Here is a 19,498-nt window from a genome sequence, read left to right as displayed (position 1 = left end):
ACTGAGCTGTGGCTCCACAAACACTGCCTCATATGCCCTGCTCCTGTTCCTCTTCCTGTGCAGAGAAAAGAAAAATGGATAGGCATTTCCCCAAGAAGAGATGTCAAGAACACCCATATGGACTGAATACCTCAGAGAATATGAAAGACAAGCAGTGAAGGCTGTACAGCTGCAAAGAGTCTCACCAAAATTAGTGTGGTTCCAGTCAGTGCAGTGATCTGGGCCAGCAGCATACACTGCAGGCTCAGCACCTTGCTTAGACAATATTACCATGGTTTTGTCCGTACTACCACAGGTTTTCAAAGCAGATGATGAATGAAACTGTTCAGCAGTGTTAAAAAATGAACAAAATAAAGCCTATTTAGAATATGCGACACATTTTCACAGGAAAACATGAACATTGCAAGTTTAATTGGGAAATGTCATGATCCAGGATTATTAAAAACAAAAATAACACCTCTAGTTTAGGAAGTCCCAAAGCTTCAGATTGCTCAAATCTGGATGCCATCACTATTCCCACTTTTACTATTCCTGTGCTGATAGCTGTTCTTGGAGCAGGAGACTTGCTGAGACATATCTTTGGTTTGAGCCAATAGAAATGTCCTAATGTATTTACATTTTCTTCTTCTTCATAGAATGTGCATATGCAGAATATACAGAAATGCAGAATATACATAAATATGCAGAAAGCTAATAAAAGAATAAAAGTAAAGTTCTGTTTTTCAAGACATTACCATCCAAGACAAGGGACAGATAGAAACAAAAAGGAATCAGTAGCACAACATCAGTCAACGTGAGTGTCATTAGATCATTGCAGCAGCAGTTTTACCACTGTAAGTTTGTTCCTGGCATTAGGGCAAGAAATGTTTTAAGAGGAGGCTTGGAGAAGATAACGAGGCATTTTTGCTGGTGTTTACAAAAAGCCCTCCAGAATGTGGAGACAAAAGTACTCATTTTCTCTAAATTAGGATTTAGGGATTTCACTTTATATTATCATCTTTTAAATTCCTGACCAAAATTCCAATTACTTTCCATTACCAGTGTTCTATTATTCAAGATTATAAAAAAATTGAAGTAAATGCCTTTTCCTCTTATTACAACGGTATGTATTTAGAGATCTGTAGGCCTTTCAAAGCCTTGCATGCTTTGGTGCATATTCTGTGGCATGTGGGCTCCAAAATAATTTGGTATGACAGTTTCCAGCCTGGGAATCAGGGACAAAGATGTGTCTCTAATAAAGAGAGTTATTTAACGCACTATTAAAATATGCTTGAGAGAGTTGAAAACTAAAAATCCAACAGAACAGAAGAGGGAACAGCTGATATAACAATGAAAACCCCAGAAGATGAGAAAGAAGAGTTGATGTGGCAAAGCCTTCACTGGACTCAGGAATTGCTCCTGTCCACTTTCTTTTCCAGAGTGGCTTGTGAGGAAATTTATGTCTCCCCTCCAGTGAGCCTTCTGTGTGTCAAATGGAGAATAGATTGCACCCCAGTCAGTGACCTCAGCTGGGTACCTGCAGTGACCTTCCACCTGTAAACAAAGCCCTGTTTTATCTTGCTAATGTCTCCATGCTGGAGGGTAGTGGAGAAAGTGAGCAGCAGAGAACTACTTGGACTGTCTCACTGGGGACAGTGGCCTGTGTACACAGTACATGGGCCAGCAGGACTCCTCTGTCACCTTCCTGGACTCAGGAAAACTGAAAGAGGCGGGGAAAGCAATTCAGAAATACCCTCACCTCCAGCACTTGAGGATCCCACTCCCACCCACGGCCACAGAGGAGACTCAGCCAGGCTTTTCCATACTTTCCATCTGTACTCACCGCACACAGCTCTCCAGCCTCTGCTGCTTCCTCTCCAAGTCCATGGTAGGCTTATCTCTATGTACAAAGTGTACTTCTATTTCTGGTTCATCTTCCAAATGTCCTCATTAGCAGGATAAGGATCATCTCATTCTAACTCGTTCTTTACGAAATTAAATCACTACTTTAGCTGGATGTTATTCATACTGAAATCAAGTTTATGTCTTTTTAAAGGGAAAAGTGCATCAGTTCTAGCCACCTACTGAGCCACCATATTTCATATGCCTAGAGGATTCATCAAGCACCTGGTGATTTTCAGAAAGGGAATGAAACCTACGTGTGTTTTCATCAATTTTGAAGGAAAAATTCTTAACCCTGAACAGTTGAAAATATGAGTGCCAAGAAACAAAAAAAAAGTCTCAAACTATGAAGAAGTTTTAAAAATCCATGTTTTTTCAAGATTCTGGTTTTAAACTTCTAAAATAATTTTAGAGACAAATTCCAAATATTTCTCCTAACTCAAAAGGTAGGAAATCCTAACCCATTTCACCTTCTTAGTAAATTCACACCTTTTTTTGCTTGTGTTACTCATGTTACTATTTAACAGTATTAGTGTGAACTTCCAGGAAGCAGGTGTACACTCACTTCACTTAGCAAGAAGAAAGAAACATAATAAATCCCCTCTTGCTTTACTTCATTCCTTCAGTTTTACAGCCAGGATATTATGCAGCCTAGTAGTCTCTGACCAGTAGTGAAAATCAGAGCTAAAACCCACCAGTTACACCCAGAGAGACTTTTGGGATCTGCTCTGTCCCGTTAAGCAGGATGCTTTAGCAGAGCTTCTTTTCACACCTGAAATCTGTCCAAGCCTCCATGCTTCAGTCCCTCATCCTTCTGGAGCTGTCACTCACTGCTGGCAACAGATCCAACAGGCATATTACATGGATAAAGCCTCTTGATATTTCTCTGTGTTTTGTAGAGTGTTTCTCACGTGGTTTGCAGTCTGTTTTCTTTTCATGTCTCATGATGAATGGCAGCAGCGATTGTGATCTGTGATCCTTAATGATCTGAATTTATGTTGACTGCCTGTTTCAGACAGGAGGGGTTTGTATGCATGTAAAGATACTTTATGAGTAATATTTGAAAGCATCTTGTTACTTCATTTTCACTTCACTGTTTCCCACAAGTTAAACATTAGATAAACTCCACCTTGTTACGTGCTATCTCATCAGTAAATTAATGCCTATCCAGTAGTGCATAGGGTTTATCAGTCATCTTTTCCTGTGATTTGTGGTTTTGAATGTCAGAAAGGAGTAGCTTGATTTTGGTGTCTTTCTATAAAAGCGTTCCAAATATTTTACATATTAATTAGGACAGGTAATCTTGAGAAGGAGTCACTCGTCTTTTGAATGACTTCAAGCAATTAATGTCCACTGGACAATCCACTGCACTTCTAGGTAGTGGCTCCAGTCATTAGTAATCCTCTCTGTTAAAGATGTATATCTCATTTCTACTCTAAATGCACTTGCTACAGCATCTAGCTATTTAATTTCATTATGTTTATATGGGCAAGACTGGAAACCTCACAACCCTTTGCTCCCTTTTGCCCACTAAGGTATTTAGAGATAGGACTTAGTCACTGTCTCTTTTCCCTGCTTGATAACCAAGGTTCTTAATTTGCATCCTAATGCAGCTCAAGGTCAAAAAGTTGAGGCAGCAGGAAGGGCTCTGAGCTGCAGAGAGACATTTTCCCCTCAGGCCAAGGAAGGGAACAGGTCCACCTCATGTTGCCTAATGGCTGTGCAGGTCTATCCATTTCACGGGGATGGTCACCACTGCAGTGCTGCCCTCATTTCTGAAGAGCATGGGATGGATCTCAAAGGCAAATATTTGGGATTCTAAAGGTACAGCAGTGCTATTGAGTTTTCACTATTATGACAGCAAATGATAAGAAGGGCAAGAAATTATTTTATTGTGGTGTAGTATTACCAGTATTAAGGAAAAAGTTAACTGACAATAGCATTAACTTTCCCTTTTCCCTGATGTGAAAGAAATAACAAGAAGCAGCATCTTAGGACTGAGGTCATCACACTCAACCTTGAAATTAGCTGTAATTTTCTATCAGTAAACTTCCAATTGCAGAGATTACATAGAGAAGTGATACGTTTTCCATTGCACTGGAGTCTTCAAAATTAGATTAGGTGTCCTGAAAAGAACACAGAATTCTTTAATTTAACTTCTGTGAAAAAAAATACATACACAGATTACAGGTAGAAGAAACAAGATAAGATATTTGGAACAACTTGGTGTCAGAATCAAGAAGTACAAATAGTCATCCCACTGCATTTACAATTTTTTAAGAAGTCAGGAGCGTGGTAAATAATGTAATACCATAAGCAATATCCAAGAGACAGTCCAGCAGTGTGGAGGAAGCAGTGGTTGGAGCTCTTAAACTATCTTCAATTTATTCTTAATTCAGATTCCAGTGATGTTGGAGATACCTGTATAACAAAAATCTGTTTTGACTTTAGTGCTTGTGATACTATAATAGACTGAACTACTTTTTAGGAAAAAATTATTATTTACGATTCATTCTCCGTGTTACTACTTTAGATGATATACTTTAATTAATTTAATTGCTCAGTTACAAATTCATACACATTATTATGTTTAATTTTATGTTAAAAGATAATGACTGTTAGGAAAATTTCTGTATTCTTGACTCCTGTCATATACCTGTCATTACTGGCACATATTCTCAACCTTTTAAGGGTTTTTTCCTACATTGGTTTCTTTTTCTCAATTACATCTTATGGCAGACACACACTAAGATTAGGTTGTGAAAATTTCTGTATCTGATCTAATAGTTTTCCTTTCAAATAAATTAAATATAGAATAAACAGTGTAGTAGTGTTGTATTCAGAACTGATACATGAAGGCAGTGCAGTAACATTTTAATTGCTATTTAAGAAGAAAACAGTTGCCCTGTTTCAGGAGTCTAATTCCAGGGCCTAACTAGTAGTCAGTTAGTTTGCCCAAGTGCCACTGAAATACAAATTATCTTTTACAAATCTGTTTTCCTCCTCAACTAGTGTCAGAGGCATGGAAGCCCTTCTTTCTTCTCAGTGACCCCTAAATAGCAATGTTCTGTGTAAGAAAAAATAATTCTGTGTCTCAGTTCCCTAAACTTCATATAAAGCTTTTTAATTTCTCTCTTTTTCCCCTCTATTCTCAGAAGTGTACTGTGGTAATAGCCAGTGCCTGATCTACAAGTTAAAGATTCATGTCACTCAAAGTTTCTTTTGCCTCTTGAAAACCAAACACCCAGTCTTTGGCAGAATTTTCTATTTGCAAGGTACAACATCTTCAGCAAGCCCTCAATTTTCAAAATACTATGCAGCCCTTTAGCCATAGCATATGCATTAAAATCAATTCCTGAACCAGAAACATGCTCTTATTGTCAGGAAATCTATCTCCTTGAGTGATTATTCTGGATACACCAACCTGCTGCTCTAATTCTGCTATTTGATGCATCAGAATCACCTATACATGATAATGCACTCACTGAATGTATTATTTTCCTGACTCCTTTCTGTCAACACCAAGTGTTAGTTTCATCTATGCCTTTTAACACTGCTGCTAATATTTGATATTATTTTATTATGCACTATAAATAAATTAAAAATATATGATGATATGATAAAAATCATACACAAACACACACTCAGATTCATGTATGTAAAAATGTGACCTGACTTAAAAACCAAAAGGCTAACTCTCCTTTCTTGTGACTGCTTAGGGCTTTGAGTGTTCAGTGCAACAGATGTTTGGAGAAACCTTGGTGTTTAGTGCCTGCTGTGCCAGCACTGAAATTTAACGTATTGAAACGTCAGATCCTGCACCTGGGACAGAGTAGTACCAGACACATGTGCAGCTGGGAGAGGAGTGGCTGGAGGCCCCTTGGAGAGGGGCCTGGGGGTGCTGGTGGGCAGCAGCTCAGTGTGAGCCAGCAGTGAGCCCTGGCAGCCAGGAGGGCAAAGCCCAGCCTGGGGTGCATCAGGCGCAACATGTCCAGCCATGGGACAATGCCAGAAGATGGGATTGTCCCCCTTTGCTTGGCACTGCTGTGGCCTCACCTCAAGGACCACGTGCAGTTCCATGCCCACAATTTCAGAAGGATGGGAAAGCACTTGAATGCCTCTGAAGGAAGGCAACAAAGCAGGTGAAAGGGCTGCAAGGAATGGCCTGTGAGGAGCAGCTCAGGACCTGGGGCTTGTCTAGCTGGAGAAAAGGGGACTGAGAGGAAACCTCATTGCTCTCCACAGCTTCCTGAGGACCTCTGAACCTCTCCCTCCACGACTCGCCTTCTCCCTGGAATACAGTGGCAGGATGTGTGGGAATGGCTCAAAGATGCAGCAAGAGAGGTTCAAAATGGATGTTAGGAAGAATTTCTGCATCAAGGGGATGGTCAAATACTAGAACAGGCTTTCTGGAGGTTGATCTCCTAAACCTGTCAGTGTTTAAGAGGTATTTGGATTATTAATTAATGCCCTCCATGCCTTAATTATTTATTGTTTGGTCAGCCCTGAATGTTCAGGCAGTTGGATTAGATGACTGTTGTAGGTCACTTCCAACTGAAATCTCCTCTCCTCTCCTCTTCTCTCCTCTCCTCTCCTCTCCTCTCCTCTCCTCTCCTCTCTTTCTCTTTCTCTTTCTCTTTCTCCTCTCCTCCCCTCTCCTCTCCTCTCCTCTCCTCTCCTCTCCAGTTGCCATGTAACCAGAGTGAGATCTCTACATCCTGTATCCTGTCCCCATGGATATTTTTGTCTCTCTGTGGCTCTCCTGTGGGACACTTTGCCACACTCACTTGAGGTAAACCTGCCATATGAGGAGGCATAGCCATAAAGGGTGTGACAGAAGCATCGCTGATGTTCAGGCAGAGAGCTCAGCAGCAATATTTGCAAGGGACTGACTTACTGTAACAAGTGAAACAATCCTCTGTCCTGAACTTGTATTATCAAGGTCAGCCTTTTTTTACTGTTCAGAAAATTCAAGCACTTTGATGACATCACTCCTACCTTCCAAGTCATGACACTAATTAAGAGAAATTCCATGACATGAGACCTGCTTCTGCCTTAGGGCATACAAGTGATACGTCCTCCTCCCCTGCCCAGTGATGCTTTGTGCATGATCTGCCACAATTTCCCTGCACCAATTCTTCTGTTTTTTCTTGTTGTTCTTTCAAGGGCAGCAGGGAGGAGACTGTAAATCACTTAATCTTCATCCCTCTCCTCCTCCTCTCCATACATTTTCCTTTACATGTCCTGGTGTGCAGGTGAAAGTGAGGCAGGAATTTACAGGCTGGCTGTAAGAATGCTGCCCTTCACCTGGATCTACCCTGATAATCATTGGCCAAAGCCTGAAACTGAAAGAGCATTGAAAATAAAAACACTGAAAGGAATACATTTGCTTTTTTTGTGTGTGTGTGTTTTGCCAGGCACAGGCTCAAAGCAAAATGAATGTACACTCCTGAAAGAACAATTGCTAAAATCAACAGCAAGAATCTGATTGTCTTCAGTGAGCCCTCAGTAATGCCCTTTCTGCTTAAGGATGTGTTATAAAAATAAGATATCTGCAAATGCATACAAATAAGATACTTGCATTGTATTGACTTAAAGCTGTCTCAGAAATATTTTCTTTTGAATCTGAGTCCTGATTATAATTACACTATACTTTTACACTGCATTTATTTCTGGTATAGCATCATTGCCATGACAACCCCAAATAATGTCAGTATATATGCATCTTTGAGCTAATTATTAATGAATAAAGAAGAGAAAAAAAATTAATCAAGAAGAGGGCTAAAGAGCACTGTCTATGCCATACACACAACAGAACATTTGTACAAATCTCAGGGCATTTTTCCCCAAAGTTGCAATAAAGGAAAAAAAAATTATTCTCTTCCCTTTTTCTTATTCAGCCTTTCTTGTTTGATTTAGCTGTAGTCCTAGAAGAAAGCTTATCTGATGTCAGCTGTATTACAGCAGATCTGGATTTCACTCATGGGGAGCATAATTTTTCCTTTACACTGAGCAATCAAATTTGCTGTGTTTGTCTCCTGCAGCCAGACTTGACCAAGTGCCCTTGCTGCAGTGCCCTTGGTCAGGAAGAGGTACGGAAAGAAAAAGTCTGAACTCAGCATTTTTGGCTCTGCAGAGATCCAGGAGCTGTCAGAAGGAGATGAGAAGGAGTCCTCTTTCACCTTTCTGTTCATGTCTTTCTCCCCTCCACCACCAAGGAGCTGCTTCTGTCCCCAGAGCTGTCCACAATTCTCCATTGTAAATATTGAGACTGACAGACCTTCCCTGCCTCTTTGTGCTGTTTAGACGAGATGCCGTTGACCATCAGTGCTCTTAAGAGCACTCTGGAAAATGAAATGGTATCACTATTCAACTCCTTGCAGGACCAGCTGTGAGAAGGGCTTTTGTGCAAAACTGGATGAAGCAGTACTTTAAATCTTGGTGTAGATTTCTGGGGGCTATCTAGCAGTCTTGCAGACCTTTCTGACTCTTCACAGAACAGAGGAAAAATATATTTCATTATTATGATTGGTATAGTGATAATAAATAATAGCAGTTAATAATGATGCAGTCAAAATATTATAAAGGTTGCTTTTATTGATCTGCAAAAATTAAAACATTGACCTTTTCCTCAGTCTGCTTTTGTAAAAGCCAGCTTTATTTGCCTCAATAAAGTGGCTAAACAGCAAGTAGGGGATGGTAACTACACAAAAATGGGAGAAAAAATCAAATGTCGGATATGAATTGCCTGAACAAAAGAATGCAAAACCATCTTTTAAGTCGTGTAAAGAGTCAAAGTAAGGCTGTGAAAGAACCTTAACATTGATTTTCCTATAGTTTTTTTGTTGTTTTTTTTTTTTTTGATTATGAACTTAGCCTCCTCATTGTGTAAAAATCAATGGGAATTTTGAGTCCTACCAATTATTCTGTGCATTTTGTCTTCTTTTTCTTTGTCTCTGTTCATTTGTCATATAATACAATAGAATGTGAGCACATTTTTCTGAACATCATTTATGCCATGTTCAGGGAAAATGATAAGGTTAAAGTAAAAGGACCTCTCCACAATCATTTAAGGGTAGAGAAGCTCATAAAATGGGGAAGCATGGCAGCCTTTCTCTATGGCTCTGAATAACACCCTTGCCAAGATAAACCAATATTGATTGGGCTGATTGCAGATAGCTGGCTTTTCAGCACCATCTGCATGCTGTGGCAGTCCACAGTTCTAATTATTTGGGGTTGTTATTCAGGCTGATAAATTGTATGAAGGATTTTGTTTTCCCTCAAGTCATTCTTCATTCAGCACTGATAGCATCATAATTAAGTAGCAGTCAATGGCTCTGAAAGTGGATAATTCATATGAATTATTTCTAATAAACAAAACACATAGAAGGTATTAAAAACCATCCTTAAAACAGAATCTCTTGCTCTCTGTGCTGCATCCAGTCCCTCTGACACACCCTGATCAGACAAAAAGCAGAGAAGGTTTTGCATGTTTCAGCTTTCCTGCTCTATGGGCTTTGTGCCTGGTCTCTCTTAACAAAGAAGTTAAGTGCTCCAGGAACACATGGACAGAAGATAACCTGGACAGAAGGAAACAAAGATGTGTCAGGGCCATAAGCTAGAAGTACTGACTAAGTAGTCAGTTTATCATGAACTGCGCCATACACTGAAAATCAGCATTCCCTTTGTGATTAAGTATTTACTGCAAAAAGTATTAGGTTATTCAATGCCAAATACAAAGAGGATGATTAGTTCCATTCAGCCTCCAAGGGCACAACACAATAAGTAACTGGGAAGTCCTGAACTGACCAGTTCCCTCCTCCGAATCATGAAAATACCAGGCATGAGGAGTTTAAAGTGATAAAAGACCTTCTACATCCATCATATCACAATAATTTCACTCAGCTTTCAAGGACCATTTAACAATCCTTCCTTATGAGGTAAATATTGGTGTTTTCTGCAAACCAGGACAGACACAATGAGATGGCGTAAAAGGGTCTTGTTGGCCTATAGGATCTATGAACTCTAGAATTCGATGGTAACATTTTTCTGCAGGGGGGTTATTTATGCAAAATTGCACTTTAAGAGCAATATGTGAAAGATTGTCTTTCAGGAACTTAATAGAAATAGTGGATTTAATGGCATTTTCAGTCTTGAATACTTCCTGGATTCAAAATCTATCACTCACTAAGAAGAAGACAATATGCCTTTGGAGAATGTATAGCCTAGACTCCTGTACCCTATTAGTATAAGTAAATGTAATGTTCTAAATTTTGCTCTGGTTATAAGTATTTGAGTCAGTAGCACACATGCATAGGCTGTTTTTGTCCTTGATTCAATCTAGAAGGCAGTTCAGAGCAGTGAGTTGCATTCATATTTGTCATATTTACATTTATTCAGTTAATTCCATTGGAGAAAATGTTGTCTGTATTTAGCCCTTCTATTTAAATTTGATCAAACTGAATAATACTGGATATTATGTGGTTATATGGGTTCATACTGTAAGGCTATTAAATATAATATATTAGATTACTGAACAACTGCAGCAAACAGATTTGAAGCTTACCATTGTAAATTGTGTACAATTTTTTCCCTACATTGTATTAAATGAGAGCAGCTTCTTTCTTTATGTAGGTGTGAATCTTATATTTCTGCTATTTTTGGACCTGATTCTTATCTAATCCCCTGCCCTGATGGAAAAAAAAAAAAAAAAAAAAAAAGGGAGTTTAATTTCTTTCTAATTTGTATATTTTCTGGCACACAGGTAGTTTGGGACTTTAAACCACAAACTGTGTCATCAACTAACCTTCATCTCATTAAGCAGGTCCTCGAAGGATTGCTTTGTTCTGCGGAACACATCCCATTTTCCACCTTCATTAGCAAACTGCTAAATATTCTACTTTGTCACAAGACTGGAATGTATAAACAGATGCATCTTCCTTTCTTCCTGACTGTCTCTTCTGAACATGTTCTGGTAATCCTCAAGGAAAAGATAGATTTCATCCATTTGTTACTGATGGTTGGCAGAGATGTAAGACAATAAGGAAAATAGAAAACTAATTCTTTTAAAGCAAGAGCTTTTATGTGTGTAAATATTGCATCTGGGGGGGGGGGGAGGCAAACCACAGTGCCAGTTCACCATGACTGTAGTAGTGTCAGAGCTCTGCAAGAGTTTCTCTGAATCATCATGCAGAAGATTTCTCTTCTTCCTGTGGGACATTCGACATACTCTATTGCACTGTGACACTTTCCCCTGCATAACTGCACTTTCCCAGTACATAACATCTCCTGACAAGTTTCAGTACTGCAGTAAACAGAAGTTTTGCCAGACTTATTTCACATATGAAATGAGGTAATGAATTAAAAGCCAGGTCATCTTCCATTTTTAAGTTAAGGGAAGCATTTGCATTTATTTTAATGGAATATAGATCAGGCTTCTTAGTCTTCTTTTTTTTTTTTTTTTTTAAACTAAAAGAGTTTTCCTCTCATTGAAAGTCAAAATTACCGTATCTGGTGTGATTAATGCCAAAGTCTGTGTCTGCTGGAAGGGATTCAGTGTCTGACAAAGCATAGTACTTGACTGAAGGGTAGCTCTTTGCTGGTGGGTCTGGGGGGATAATGTGTTCCACCTCCCAGTTTACAGGCAGGAACCACTATCAACTCCTGGTCAGGTGGCCCTAGGAAGAGGGCAGCACTTAAAGGATGAAATTTTAAACAAAGAATGGTTGAGTATAATAACATAATAAGAAAAATATCTTGCTTGCATCATTCAGTAGCCCTCCAAATTTTGTGGCCTGAGAGATAGCTAAAAGGGTTTGGAAAATGAAGACAGTGCTTATGCCTTTTGAATACTTTTTTTTAACACCCTAAATTTGTCATACCCTATGTCCTTTGGATGCACATCACTCACATTGAACATCCAACTGCACATTGCCCTGCATTTGCAATTATTGCCCAATACCCTCCATAAGCAAAATTCCTGGCACTTAGGACTGGCAGACACAGGTCTTGGTGCTTATCTGTATCTTTTTGCTTAGCTAGAAGGTTTCTGAAGCTTCTCCTGGACATCTGATAAACAGAGGTGGTTTCTGCACTTGCAATCCAAGCAGCTTGTGTGTCTGTGAGCAGCCTGCCCATACAAAGGGATGCTGGACATTATTACTCCATTGAGGGGCTGGTAGGCATCACTATGGGTCCCAAGCAAAAACACAGTTAACCACAGAAGATGAGAATGAGCTGTGTGAGGTATAATAAGTGTTTCCATTTATTCCTTTATTAAGCAAGCTCTTGGGAAAGTCTTTTTGATTGCTTGAGGCTGCCACTTCATTCAAGGAAGCCCACTGAGCCTTTTACTATCAGGTTCATTTTAAAAAGCATTTTGTTTCAACAGTACTCCAAATGCTTTATTATCCATTTTTATTAAGCATTACAATGAGAAGGTAAAGCTGATTATGCCTCTCCCATGCACTGCAGATTGGCTTGGCCTTGTGCATTTTAATGGGCTCATTGTGCTGGCCTCCCATGGTGGGCACAGCTCCACCAGCGAGGCGAGCAGGAGTCTGCAACTTTTCCTTCTATTTGCAGATTGATCTGTGTTGTTACCAAAAGCTGGGACGATGTTTGTTGGGAAAAGGAGACATCACTCAGGAGATGGGTATCTGAGTACAAGCAAATTCGAATATTAGAAATATTCGAAATATTTATGCCTGAGAGTTAAAAAACCAGCGGGGCTGACTCTCCCCTGATAGTCATAGGACCTGTGACCCTCCAGATCAAACATGCTTTTACTGCAAGGAGAACCTGCCCCACAGGCACGTCATGTGCCCCCTTACTCCCATCTATTCCAAAGCAATGAAAGCAAAAAACCACAACAACCTTCAGTGAATGTGTTTAATACTTGGAATAACTTTCTCAATAGTCAGTTTTGACAAATTTTATCTTGAAATCCTGTATCTTTTTTGCCCCCCATTGATGCAAATGTTCAAACCAAGAGATCTGGGGATTTCCTAGCTGCAGCCCAGGCATATTCAATGGGAAGCTGACCTCAGGCTGCAGAGAAATGGATGTCAAGTCTGTCTGCAATGGCCTCATGTATGTGTGGCTGCAGCTCAGAAAGGGGGGATTTGGTAAAATTTGTGAACAAGAAAATATCCTCTGTGAGTGCAGAAAGAATGCACACAAGTATGACTCAGGCTGCACTGATTGCTGTGCCAGCAGTGTGCCAAACTTTCCTCATCTACTTTATTATTTAGAAATAGGAATGCTGCTTTCATGACTACAAGATTGCAATTATTCAAAGAAATCACAAGAGAGTTTTTTTCTTTTGTTCCTGTATTTTCTGTAGCTGCTAATACAGTTCCTTTTTCTCAGGTAAGATTCCATATATCCTTCGTAATGTTAGAAAAATATTTTCAAAAAGCCTTTTGACCAGAATCAAGTGAATGAGGTAGTATCTTGTCACCAAACTGCTCATTGTTCATTGGTGCATTGTGATTGGATCAAATTTTTGTAGCAAATCATAGTCTCAGTTCACCACATTTAGGCTTCATTTGCATGCATTCTCTGAGACTTTTCCTTTCAAAAGATTTAAAGGCAAAACTCTTTTGGAAGTCTGAGGTAGATACACAGCTTTCAGGTCAGATTTTTTTTTCCATCAGTATCTTAATAGTTTCTAGATATGGCATACCTGATAGGGCTTCATGTTAAACTTGTGCCTTTGTATCCATCAGAGGGCATTTTCTTCCCTTCTGTCCTTTGCCTTAGCTCATGCCACTCTTTTGACCTGCTGAATGATGTCAGTTTTCAGTGCCACTTACTCAGACCAGTATTTATCATCTCCAATTTGGTATTCCCTCCTTCCATACAGTATGACTGCTCCCATTTGACCATGACATCTCATTTTATTTTGTATATTCAATTTATCAAATGCCATTTGATTTTGATCACATTTTGTGCTCCAGTCTCATACATTCTGAGTTTTTTTGTCTGCTGTTCGAAAACTAATTTTGAATATATTTTGTTTCAAAACATCATGTGCTATACAATGTCTTGCATGTAGTACTTTCATATTTCTTCAGAAAATTCAATATAAACATTTATCAATATAAATATGTTTTAAAAGCCAGTCTCTTAAGTTCTCTTCAGCTATGTCTCAGTGCAGATGCTCATTGAAATTGAATATGCAATATGAGCTAAAAGGCTAAACAAATGTCTCATATTCTAACACCAGATATTTTCCTATTGTGTTTTAGTAAGGAGCAGAGGAGGAGAGTAAAATCCAGTGTGTCTGACTGTGTTTGGAGGGGGATAACACTACTGGGAACATAGTGAGACCTGGTGACCAGTACCAGGGGAATATTTACTGCTCTTGTTGGCTTCTGTTCACACCATTGTGGTCAGAGTCTTCTCACCTGTGAGCAGTACAGGAAAGAAAAAACAAAATTTTCTGGTCCAATCTGTAGTTTGCTGGCAGCACCTCAACACATAAGATAAATTATTCTTCTTATTATTTCTTCTGCTATGTGAGTTGGAGTTCAACTTTGGTTAATCTGGAGTAATTTTGCTCTTTCCTTTCACAGAAAACCATAATAAGAGTTGTGGTTGCTTGGACACCTGGAGCCATCAGCTGAAGTCGTTCAGCTCTCCTTCTGCTCTGTCGTGCACCCCTGAGGCCAGTCCTTGCTGCCATGCTTTGGAAAGCACTCAGTGCAGGCAGCTTACACTTATTCAAGTAAGTCTAGCACTGGAGAGCTCCAAATATGTTAAACTTGCAGTTTATACTAAAGTGCTTTTCCTAGAAACTTTGGACATCTGTTATTCTTGGTGGAAGGACCTAGGTTAGGATATGTGCAGGACAGAATTAGTTTTTTTCCAAAGTTAGGTTTATAGGAAAAAATGTACTAAAGATAAATTTCCATAATACTTTCAGGTAAAAGAGCTGGAACAAAAGTTTTCTTGAGCTGTGGTGAAATTTCACCTGAGGCACAATGAAGAAGCAGAGAGGAAAAATGAGTCTGAACAATAGGAAAATATGATCTATCAAAAGTGTGGAATAATCTGTCAGGAAAACATTAGTCCTGGTATGTCCATTATGGAAATTAAATTTGACAAATAATCATTAGACTACTCTGTGTAGATCAATCCTTCCCTGGCCTTGCAGGATGTGGTAAACCTCAGACCACAGGTAAGTTCTGTTTTCAATTCTCTTTTATTGCCCTCCTGAGTTTCTAACTTAACATGATGGATGTGGGGAGAGACAAATTCCTTTGCTGTTTGGTATTTCTTTCAAACTCTTTCATTTGGTGAACACTTTATATTGAGGTGGGAAACAGTAATATTATTTTACATTGACACGATACTTTCTAAACTGAGGAATGTTTCAAGCTTTGAATAGCCATGCACCACAATTCCATCTCAACAAGATGCAGTAGCCTCGAGCACTGAAGTGGGAAGCCACATATAAAAGTTTTCCTCTACTATTCTGCACAGCAACAGGAGATAGAAGGTTGCTGCAGCCTGTGACAAAAGGACAGTTGAAAGGTATTGTGGCAGTCTTGTGGCCAGACACAATCCCTCAAAGTTTAAAAGACACTCATGTTTGAATGTCTTCTTCGGTCTTTAAGATAGACACATTACTGTGGTACATGCTAATCCTTTTCTCCATTCTGCAACTCAGTCCTCTGCTTTTTCATCTCATATATAATTTGGTTGGACTTGTGGTTTTTGAACTTGATATTCAAAGACCAGTGGAATCAATACATGACAACAAAAACCTTGCAGGAAGGTCACATATTTCCTCCACAATATTAGTCTTGTTAAAGGGGTAGGGAAGCATCTGGATGAAAGATGGTCTTTCCCGCAGAGCTTAAAAACAATTATGATAAACACTATGTAAGTATTGGCTTTTGTAAATACTTGTTCACACAGAAGCATTTACTTAGGGTAAGGTTTCAGTGAAAGGGCCCCATTAGGACCTTACCCAGCTGTGGAGTAGGGTGGGTAGTCTAGAGGGAGGAAAGAAGGAGTCTGAAAAGCCAAAGGAAACTCCAGGGACGTTCAGTATCAACAAGATCAGGTAGGATAAATGCCCCCTCTAGTGGATCTCACTTTAGAAGAGAGGAAATCTGTCTTCTAAAAGCATGGTGCAGGGACAGCAGGAGTGCTTTGTACATTATGAAGGAAAAAAGCATCTGAGAGAAAGAAGTAGCTCTTGGACATACCTGAGTAATACAGAAAGGGAAAATACATTGTGAGTGAATCAAAAAATAAACATCCAAGCCCCCAAACTCTGCCACTTCTGTAACTTGGCTGTTGTCCTGAAATGCTTAGCAGCATATGGATGAAATAAATGGGAAACAACTGGGAAATACTTGGTCTGTTGCAAGGTTAGAGAGATTTTCAGAAGGCCTGAATGTAGCTTCTTTGTCGTGCTGTTGAGGGAGCTGTTAGTAAGTCACCTTTCCAGCAGTTTCTCCTCCTCTCAGGCTGAAAGGATAACTGCATTAAGTAGCCTAATCCTGCCTCACTAGAAATCCCATATTAGCCAGGTTCTCTCTGAGTAATCTTACAATCAAATTAAAGGATGGGGGATAGGAACCATCCTGCATCTTTTTCCCCTCATATGTCTGCTGAAGTGCTGGAGAACATGGGAACATTGTCACAGATAGGCAGAGGCTAAGCTGGGCACTGGACAGGTCAGTCTGTGGAGACCTAGCAGTCTTTCTCCTAGCAGTAAAGTCATTAAGTTTTCCTAGAGCTGTCCCAAAAGATGAGGAAGCAGCAAACAGCAGCTGAGAATAAAATTCTTTAGGTCTTAACTCATTCCCAAGTACTTGCCTTATCCTCAAGCTTTGTCCTTGTCAGTCCCCATTAGTCTCCTCTCTCAGTTTTTGGATTCTCCTTGAGTCTCCAAAGGACCTCACCTTTCCTTCCCCAGCTCTTTCTGGCTTTCAGTCCAATATTCTAACTATCACAGATCTGCTGTCTGACCAGTTCCTCCTTCCAGCAGCACAGTTTACTGATGCCTTTATCCACCTTTAATACCCTCTTTTCAACTCCTAAGTTTCTTAACCAAAATCCAATTATCAGTTTGTCACTTCTTTTTATTATATCCCACTTCTTCCTCCCTTTCCCCAGGGCCTGGGCAATCTCCATTTAAGTCTCCCCAACACCACAAAACCAGAACCAGTTTTCTTACCTTACACCAATTCTCCTACAGATATTGATAAGCTCTCTGCTGCATACATCCCATTTATACAAAATGTCTGAAGAGTCTAGAAACCAGCTCTAGGTTGCATCAGCTGAGTAGATGCATATTGCAGGCTTTGAAAGGTGCAGAGTATGGCCAAATGTGAGTTGATACTGGCAGCATAAAGTGAAGCACTTAGCTGAACAAGGCATGTCTACTTCAAACCACAAGTTGAGAGAATTTGAAAGTCAAACTCATCTGATGTATTGCTGTTCATTTCAGGTAAGCTTCAATGACAGGCAGAAGCTTCCTTCAAAATTTCGGCTCCAGTAGTTGAAGGGTTGAAAAACTCCACGTACTAGAAAACTTAGCAAAGTGATGTGAAGAGTTGCAAGCCTTGAAGTAGCATCCCTGAAGAGGAGCTGCTATCCCAGGCTGCTTGATCTCACAGGACAGGAAATATGAACACCTCTGGATAAATGGAAGTTTTTACACTAAGTCATGCAATGTCACAGAAAGCATCATGCAAGTCAATTCCATTCCAACCAGTCTGGCAAATCTGTTTAGTGTGCTTTTTTCCTAAAATCCAGGCATTGAGACTGTCAGGCCACATGCTAGTTGATAGAATTCTGGGTTTTATTATGTTTTTAAAAAAAGGTAGAAAATGTTAGATGATAAATAGAACTTATTAACACATGAGGAGGGTCACCTCTTCATAATCTGAAAATGTTTATTGATCTGTTGGTTTACTGACATTGCATGTTGGCAAATGCGTTTTGTTTTGTACTGTGTTTTTCTGATATTTTTTCTGTATTTAACCTGTCACACATACACATTACTTGAAAATACCAAATGCAATTTCAGGTTGAATGTAATTTTGATTGATTTCAGGTAATCAATCATTTCTGGGCTGGTAAGTTTTATTTAGGAATAAGTTTATCACTCTAAGGCAGATGAAAATGTTGAGGAGAAAGAGGTAATGAGTCTGAAAACTAGATTGATTTAAAGGCTAGCGTTCCCCATCCTTCCTATCCCCCAGTGAGGGCAGGCAGGAAACAGGGCAAGGGGTCAGCATATTGCCCATGGATGCAGCTGGAGAGGGCAGTGGTGGAGCTCTTTTGGCACCAAACATGTTTTCACAGTTCTCTTTGCAGCCACTTTGGCTCAATAAGAGCCACATCTTCTGGCTCCAGATCAGGGATTTTGCCTGATTTCACTTCTTCTCTGCTTCCCCAGTCATGTATGAACTTGCCAGCTCCAAGCAGCTACACTAATCAAAGACCATTTTCCTTGGGTATCAAACCAAAACTCACATTCTAAGGTTATTACATCTATTTTTGAAAACTGTCGATCAGATTTTTCAGCCCATCTGCTAACCTTCCAAACTATGAGCTAAATTAAAGCATTTCTTTGACTTTGAAGGACTCCACAGAATAATCATCCACTGTGAAGGCTGAACACTGTTGGCCCGTGAGTTCTTTGTCTCCCTGTGCAGAGGATGGGAAGGGTTCGGGACCAAAGATTGGTGCTCTCAGGAACTGCCAAGCAGGAAGGCTCTGTAAGGTATTGTCCAGAAATGCCACAGGCAGCAGATCTGCAGTGATTATCTTAATGACAGGTTCTGTTATCCAATTATCCTTCAGCTCAAAGGGGAATTAATTCCTCAAATTTTTAAGGTTTCTCTCACAGGCAGAACAAAACATGAATTATATCTGTCTGGACTCCCACACAATGAGCCACATTGCTCCAGACTCATACAAAATATCATTAGGCTGCCAATTAGACAAAAATATTTTTTATGTGGTTACTCCAATCTTCCTTGGACAATCGTGTCAGAAGCCACTGGCTAACTCCTAAATAACCATGAATCCCAAAGGGCAAATCCGGGACAGACATCCCTTGTGAGACCATTCCCCCTCCGTGTGGCTCTAACAAGACTGAAGCCCTGCTGTTCCCAGCCTGGCTTGGCTCACAGGCTCGTGGCTCTGTTGTCACTTCTCTGCTGACTGCCCCAACCAGTGCCCTGCTAACCTGCATCATCCTTTGGCCTTCTTGTCAACCTGATGCTTAATGCAGGGTCCATAAGGCAGATCTGAGTGAATCCAGCCCTTTGTAACTCTTTTGCAGATGAAGTCTGTGTTGTCTTTCCACATCAGCCAGGAGAAGTTATTTCAACTAGTATTCTGCATCCTCTACTGCGCTTCAGGAAACGGAGTGTCAGGCACTGGGGAGGAGAGGAAGAAAATGGAGATGTGTGGGGTTTGTTCATGGAATTAAGCTTCTGCAGAAAGACTAGAGTGAGTGTTTTTTAAGGAAAAAAAAAGAAAATGTCTCTAGAGCTCACCTCACACCGAACTGCTTTTCTAAAGCTGACTTTGCTCTCTCCCAAGGGCTGCTTTTTCAAACTAGATAGCCAGTCATGCTTTTCCT

General features: G+C 39.9%; 1 long non-coding RNA gene across 1 annotated transcript in view; it reads right to left on the bottom strand.

Annotated features, from left to right (window-relative positions):
• Positions 1-17,792: 17,792 nt before the first annotated feature.
• Positions 17,793-19,498, bottom strand: part of LOC121364286 — a 47,204-nt gene continuing 45,498 nt past the window's right edge. Inside the window, exon 4 of the long non-coding RNA XR_005956837.1 lies at positions 17,793-19,292. This is a non-coding gene — a long non-coding RNA (uncharacterized LOC121364286). The remainder of the gene's footprint in view (positions 19,293-19,498) is intronic.

This window comes from Pyrgilauda ruficollis, unplaced genomic scaffold, assembly GCF_017590135.1.
Source record: "Pyrgilauda ruficollis isolate IOZ18807 unplaced genomic scaffold, ASM1759013v1 scaffold8, whole genome shotgun sequence".
In the NCBI taxonomy this organism is placed as follows: domain Eukaryota; kingdom Metazoa; phylum Chordata; class Aves; order Passeriformes; family Passeridae; genus Pyrgilauda; species Pyrgilauda ruficollis.
Note: the sequence above shows the minus strand (reverse complement) of the source record. Positions and strands in the feature narration are given on the sequence as shown.